Genomic DNA, 8,071 nt, shown 5'->3' with positions numbered 1-8,071 from the left:
AGTGATCTTGATTTTATCCCTCTGTTTATGCAGCTAAAACTGTTGACTTTTTTGGCAGCTGCGGCACACTGCTGGCTCATATTTAAGTGATTGTTCACTAGGACTCCAATATCCCTCTCACAGTCCCTACTATTGAGCATGGTACCACATATAGCCCGAGCCTGTAAAGATGAAGTGAGGAAAGCTAAGGCTAACAATGAAAAAAGGCTTGCCACAAAAGTAAAAAAATAACAAAAAAAGCTTCTTCCAACATGTTAAAAACAAGAAAAAGGTCAATGAAACAATTGGTCCATTGCTGGGAGAAAATGGCAAGAAGGTGACAAGCAACAGGGAGAAAGCAGAACTATTTAACTCATTTTTCGCATTTTTCTTTATACAAAGGGATAAAACAGTTCAACCTATCAAAAACAGCACCATAAAAATCAGATTAGGAACACAAATTGAAATAGGGAAGAAAATGGTAAGTGAGCACCTGTCTACCCTAGATGAGTTCAAATCACCGGGACTGGATGGATTACATCCCAGGGTTCTGAAGGAACTGGCAGACGAGATCTCAGAACCATATCTTTCAGAGATCCTGGAGCACCGGGGAATTGCCAGGAGACTGGAAAAGAGCTGATATGGTTCCCATCTTCAAAAAAGGGGGAAAAAACAGATCCAGAAAACTATAGACCTGACCTCAATACTAGGGAAGATTCTGGAAAAGATAATCAAGCAACAAATTAGTTAACACCTAGAAATAAACAAAGTAATAGCCAAAACCCAACATGGGTTTGTCAAAAACAGATCATGCCAGACTAATCTTATTACATTCTTCGACAAAGTGACAAAATTAGTGGACCAGAGGAATGCCGTCAATATAATTCACTTGGACTTTAGTAAGGCATTTGATAAGGTAGACCATAAACTACTACTAGACAAAGTATAAAGTATAGACAGTATCACCACCAGATGAATTCGTAACTGGCTGACCAACCACACTCAACGTGTAGTCCTCAATGGAACTGAATGAGGGTTGGGTTCCTGCCAGTTCTAACCTTCTATAGAAGAGGTTCCACAAATCTACAGTGCCGTTTAGAACCGGTTCCAGCTCCCTCCCCCCGCCTGTCCGCACATCATCAAGATGAAGAGCGAGAGGAGGAATTCTGGGAGTTGAAGTCCACAAGTCTTAAAGCTGTCAAGTTTGAGTACCCCTAAGGTTTTTTTCCTAAAGAGTTAGGAGTTCAAGGGTCTTGTAACTTGACAGCTTTAAGACTTGTGTGCTTCAATGTCAGAGTTCCTGAGACAACATTTTGGTTGCTAAGCAAGAGCATTGTTAAGTAAGTTCACCACACTTTACAAGTTGGCCATGCCCACCCAGTCACATGGCTGGCAAGCCACTCCCACCCAGTCACAAGCCACTCCTACAAAGCAGGCCACACCTACAGAAGAGGTTCTAAAAAATTTTGAAACCCACCACTGAACTGCATCTACATGGAGGGAAGTAGGCAGTACTTCCTTAGGGAGTACCCTAAGGCTCTGTTTTAGGCCCAGTACTCTTCGACATCTTCATTGATGATTTGGATGAGGGAATTAATGGATAACTCATCAAATTTGCAGATGTCACTAAGCTAGCAGGAATAGCCAACACTCCAGAACATATGCTTACGATAAAGAAAGATCTTGACAAACTGGAACATTGGGCACTATCTAATAAAATGAAATTCATTGGTGAAAAGAGTAAGGTTCTACATTTAGGCAAGAAAAATGAAATGCACAGGTATAGTGTAGGTGCTATCTTGCTCAATAGTAGTAACTGTGAGAGGGATCTTGGAGTCCTAGTGGACAACCATTTAAATATGAGCCAGCAGTGTGCAGCAGCTGCCAAAAAAACCAACACAGTTCTAGGCTGCATAAACAGAGGAATAGAATCAAGATCACGTGAAGTGTTAATACCACTTTATAATGCCTTGGTAAGGCAACACTTGGAATACTGCATTCAGTTTTGGTTGCCACGATGTAGAAAAGATGTGGAGACTCTGGAAAGAGTGCAGAGAAGAGCAACAAAGATGATTAGGGGACTGGAGACTAAAACATATGAAGAACAGTTGCAGGAACTGTGTACGTCTAGTTTATTGAAAAGAAGGACTAGGAAAGACATGATAGCAGTGTTTCAATATCTCAGGGGTGCCACAAAGAAGAGGGAGTCAAACTATTCTCCAAAGCACCTGAGGGTAGAACAAGAAGCAATGGGTAGAAACTAAATAAGGAAAGAAGCAACTTAGAACTGAGGAGAAATTTCCTGACAGTTAGAACAATTAATCAGTGGACCGACTTGCCTCCAGAAATTGTGAATGCCCCAACACTGGAAGTCTTTAAGAAGATGTTGGATAGCCATTTGTCTGAAATGGTATAGGTTTCCTGCCTAGGCAGGGGGTTGGACTAGAAGACCTCCAAGATCCCTTCCGACTCTCCTATTGTATTGTCTATGTACCTGTGCATTTGTTTTTCTTGCCTAAATGTAGAACCTTACTTTTTTCACAATTGAATTTCATTTTGTTAGATAGCATCCAACATTCAAGTCTTCCAAGATCCTTCTGTATCTTAATCCTATCTTCCGGAGTTTTGGCTATTCCTCCTACCTTGGTGTCGTCTGCAAATTTGATCTATCCCCTCGTCCAAATCATTGATGAATATCTTGAAGAATACGGGGCCTAAAATAGAGTACCCCACTGCATACCTCCCTCCATGTAGATGCAGTTCCATTGAGGACCACACATTGAGTGTGGTTGGTCAGCCAGTTATGAATCCATCTGATGATGATGCTGTCTAACCCACATTTTTCTATTTTATCTAGTAGTAGGTTATGGTCTACTTTGTCAAATGCCTTACTGAAGTCCAAGTAAATTATATTGACAGCATTCCTCTGGTCCACTAATTTTGTCACTTTGTCAAAGATTCAATAAGATTAATCTGGCATGATCTGTTTTTGACAAACACATGTTGGATTTTGTTTATTACTTTGTTTGCTTCTAGGTGTTCGCTGATTCGTTGCTTGATTATCTTTTCCAGAATCTTCCCTGGTATTGAAGTCAGGCTGATGGATCTGTAGTTTCCTGGATCTATTTTTTTACTTTTTTGAATATGGCAACTACATCAACTTTTTTCCAGTCCTCTAGCAGTTACAGTGCTCCAGGAACTTTGAAAGATATAGTTCAGTGGTTCTGAGATCACATCTGCCTGTTCCTTCAGAACCTTGGGGTGGTAATATGAACTCGTCTAGGCTAGACAGGTTCTCACTTACTGTTTTCTTCCCTATTTTAACTTGTATTCCTAATCTACTTTAGATTGTGTTCCTAATCATTTTTTGTGGTGCTGTTTTTGATAGGCTGGACTATTTTTTCCCTTTGTATAAAGAAAAAAGAGTTAAGTAGTTCTGCTTTCTCCCTGTTGCTTACCACCTTCTTGCCATTTTCTCCCAGCAATGAACCAATTGTTCTCTTGACTTTTTTCTTGTTTTTAACATATTGGAAGAAGCTTTTTTTATTTTTTACTTTTGTTGCAAGCCTTTGTTCATTATGAGCCTTAGCTTTCATCACTTCATCTTCTTCATCATGTCATCAGTCAAGGTCTGTTACTGAATATTGGTAGTACAGTTTATCAGCAGTTTGAACATGAAACAAATAAAAAAGCAATCTAGGACTAAAAACAATATCAACATAATTATAAAGCTAAGAATTTCCGTCAAAGTTCACCCCAACCACTTTGCATCATTAGCCCACTTTGGCTACCAAAGCTTCCTTCCAGATTGCCCTTCTATATATTAGTCAGTGTCATATTGTAATCATGTAGCTAGGTTCATGATATAGTCAAGTTCATGGAGTAATAAGATGAGCTCCAATCTGGATTTAGCTGATTACTCCATAAACAATATACAATACAATATCCAATTTCCATGTGCTCACAGGAATATTCCAAAAATAAGAATGAAAGTATTAATGCAATATGGAATGTATTGAACTTGCTGGAGACAAGGAACACAATAGTTCAAAACATTACTCATAAAAGTGATTGAAAATACACGTTTGAAGAAAAATAGCATCGGTAAGAAGAACTTGTGCAATATGTTCAAGAATGAGATAATCATCATACTAGTGGAAAATGTAATGAGTATGTAGATCTAACCCAACATTTTTTTCCAACTGTACAAACTGGCAGTACTAAATGCTATTACAAATTCAAGACAGGCTATAATGCTGAAATAGAGAAAGCTGTCTAGATGTACAAAGCCTGTCAGAATTAACTAAAGTCCTTTCAAAGCTCCCTCTTTCTTAACTTCTACAGGACTTTGGTGAAGAATCCAAGTTAATTAATTGCCCCCTTTATGCATTAATTGAAACTTTTCCAGTAGCCTGTTTATCCTCAACAACTTCTCATAGGTACTTAGTATTCCCTTCCATGGAAGCAATTAGCAGCGAAGCATCTGGACCCTTTTCAGATGAACTAGTCGTCATTAACATGTTGATTAGATATTATTCCAAACAATAAGGGAGGTGCTGTACATTTGGAACAGTACCAAAAGATGTACATCTTATGGATGAACTAGAACACAGCTTTACCTGAAGATGAACAAAATTTTAAAAATGTATAAAATTATAATCCACCAGTACCTAGACATAGCCACTCAAAGAAACTAAGGCAATTAAATTTATCTGTTATGATTTGGCTGTGCTCACAAACCTAGCTAAATGCACACCTTGGCTTTTCTATTATTAGGTTGTGTCATGTTCGTCTTTTGTGTTTTTTGGAAGGACTGATACTGAAGCTGAAATGTAAATACTTTGGCCACTTAATGAGAAGAGAGGAGTCACTGGAAAAGACTCTGATGTTGGGCAAGGTTGCAGGCAAAAGGGGAAAGGGCTGGCAGAAGATAAGGTGGTTAGATAGTGTCATTGATGCAATGAACATGAATTTGAGAAACTCTGGGAGACAGTGGAGGACAGGGTGGCCTAGCATGCTATGATCCATGGGGTCACAAACAGTCAGATATGACTTAGAGACTGAATAACAGAAACAATCATTTTAGTGAGTATGCTTCACAAAGCATAAAGGACATGTATTATACTTAGCTGTATAGCGAATAATTTTTCGTAGTCTTTTCCAACTGCTACCATCTATGTATGTTAATCTTTAGTTTTAGAAAATGCTGTTTAGGATTTGGAAGTATGGGGAGCTGAAATCCAAAACATTTAGAAAATACTAGCTGAAAACATTTCTGTTGGAGTATGGATTATAGATTATGTCATAGTGGAGATTCATTCATCAACTATAATTTCTAGTGGAATGTCCAGATTTGTTAGCCAAATATAAAACTGTAGCAGAGGGAAAGAGACTCTGTAAACTTAGTGCAATTTATTTCTTCAGAATAATCTGCTTTCTATGTGATCCAGACTTTCTCAAATTTCTTCCTTCATAAAGAGGTGTATTTTCTGAGAAATAATGGCTGGATTTTCTAGCTCTGGGCCTTTTCTGTACCAGATATAAGCTGTACTGCTAAGGATGAGGTGATACCAAATTAGATGCCTCCCTTAAGTACAGTGTGCTCCAGCCTTTCTTCCCATCCCTTTCTTCCCAATTTCATCCTAGTTCCTTCTTTCTATTCTTTTCCTATCCTATCCTATCTCACCTATGTTGTACCAAGTAACAACCCAACACCTTTGTTTTCTAAATACTGTACATTAAGAAGCGAATTTCATACTATCTGATCTGTGGAGAACAAGTCTGTATCAGTCATGCCAACACTAATGGTACCATTAGACACCATTATAAAATCCATTTGCCATGGAAAGAGATACATTCTATCCAGTGGTGGGATTCAAATAATTTAACAACCGGTTCTCTGCCCTAATGACCAACTGGGTAGGGGTGGCTTGGTGGTCATGTGACTGGGTGAGCGTGGCCAACTCAACATCACTTATGTCGATGGGCGCTTCATCTTAGCTGTTAGAAGGTAACAAGGGTTAACCGGAGAGGCAGTTTCTGCAAGCAGGGCAATAAAGATTAGGCTTGAAACAACACCAGAATGTTTCCTTCCTGCCTTCCTTACAGGATTAGCCTTGTAAATGGAAAAAAACGAAATGAGATTTCTTCCGACAATCGGTTCTCCGAACTGCTTAGATAGTTAACAACTGGTTCTCCCGATTAGGTGCGAACTGGCTGAATCCCACCACTGATTCTATCCCTTCCATAACTAGGAGCTCCACATTAAAATACCATCAGGCTTGGAAACATTCCAATATTTTATTGTCATGGCCCCAAATAAGAATTTACTAATATCTGATAAGAATCTGGCCCAGCTAGGTGATAATACCTATGAATTTTGACTGACTTTAAACCTGCTTATGATTACAGACTAGACTGAGAAGACCTCAAAAGAAGTCAATAGCAAGCTCATATTGCTATGAAAACCATATGGATGCTAAAAGATGTTACTTTTAGAGGGGATTTCAACCTTTTACATTGTAATCTGTAGGACATCTTTAAATGGGTTATGTTAGAACATTTATCATTTTCTCAATTTTTTTCTTCTATAGTATTATTCTTTAATAATACTGGACCAAGTATTCCAGATAGAGAGATACACTTATCTTAAAAGTATTATCATTTGCAATAGTGGCAAATATCTGTAGCTCGGGTATAGGATGAGGTTGAAGGTTTGTTCTCAGATATTGTGGGTTGGTTTCGGAACGTTTCGTTACCAGGCTAGGTAACATCTTGAACTCTAAACTCCACTGAAGATGTTACTTAGTCTGGTAACAAAACATTCATAAATCAACCCACAAGCTCAGAGAACGAATCTTCACCCTCAGTATTATAATTCCTTTCCACTATAATATTAACCAAACATTGTGTGTGTGTGTGTGTGTGTGTGTGTGTGTGTGTGTGTGTTCTCATATGTTTCACAATGGGAAAATGTGTGACTGGATCTCTTAGTTTAGGCATCCCAAAGCTCATTAGGAGAATTTTGCTACGGACAATATAAAATTAAGAATGATGAAAAGAACTCTGTAGTCTCATGGCTGTTCAAATTTAGAATTTTAGCACAATATGCCATCAGTTGTAAAAAAAAAAAAAACACCAAAGTGCCCAGAAAACGTTTTTCTCATACTACCACAACAAAATGATGATTGAAATTGAGAATTTATTTTCCTATTGGACACATCACAGTCAAACACAGGCTGTGGTGAAAATCCTCCTTAATTTGCCTTTACCCTAATGGCTAAGGGACTTACAACAGTTCATTTAGTGAACTGGTCATAAGTCCATTTTTGGACTTATTTTTCATATTTACGACCATTGTAGCATCCTCATTGTCATGGGATTTACATTTGGATGCTTGACAATTGGTTTATATTTATGACAGTTGCAGTGTCCTGAGGTCATGGGATCAGATTTTGTGACCTTCTGACAAACAAAATCAATGGGGAAGCCAGGTTTACTTAACAACTGTGTTATTAATTTAAAAACTGCAGTGAGTCACTCAGGGGTGAAATTAACTTACCTTCTCTACCAGTTCACAAATGTGAGCATGCATGCATGATGATGTCTGGGCAGGTGGGCAGAGCCTACCGCCACCACCGCTACCAGTTCGCCCGAACTGGATAGAACTGGCTGAATAGCACCACTGGATTCACTTAACTGATGTGGCAGGAAAAGTCATAAAATGGGGCAAAACCCACTTAACAAATTTCTCACTTGGCAAAATAAATTTTGGGCTCTATTGTGTCATAATTCGAGGACTACCTATATATGTTTAAAAAGAAATGCTGCAATCTCTATTGAAATTCTATGATTTATTTCTCACCAAATGAACACAAAGCTATGAAAAGCAACATTAAATTCTAAATTTCTCTTATAAATCTAATAAATCTCATAAATTTATATCATGACCAGAAATATACCCATTTTATTCAATTTTTAGCCATCTGCAATGTACAACTATTACCTGATGCATCTTACAAAGTTGTGTGTGTGTGTGTGTGTGTGTGTGTGTGTGTAAAGTGTTTGCTTTCAAAAGATTTCCAAAGATTTG

Source organism: Thamnophis sirtalis, unplaced genomic scaffold, assembly GCF_051295495.1.
Source record: "Thamnophis sirtalis isolate CommonGarterSnake01/CBP01778 unplaced genomic scaffold, rThaSir2_p1.2 scaffold_4, whole genome shotgun sequence".
NCBI lineage: Eukaryota > Metazoa > Chordata > Lepidosauria > Squamata > Natricidae > Thamnophis > Thamnophis sirtalis.
This window is presented reverse-complemented; position numbering follows the sequence as displayed.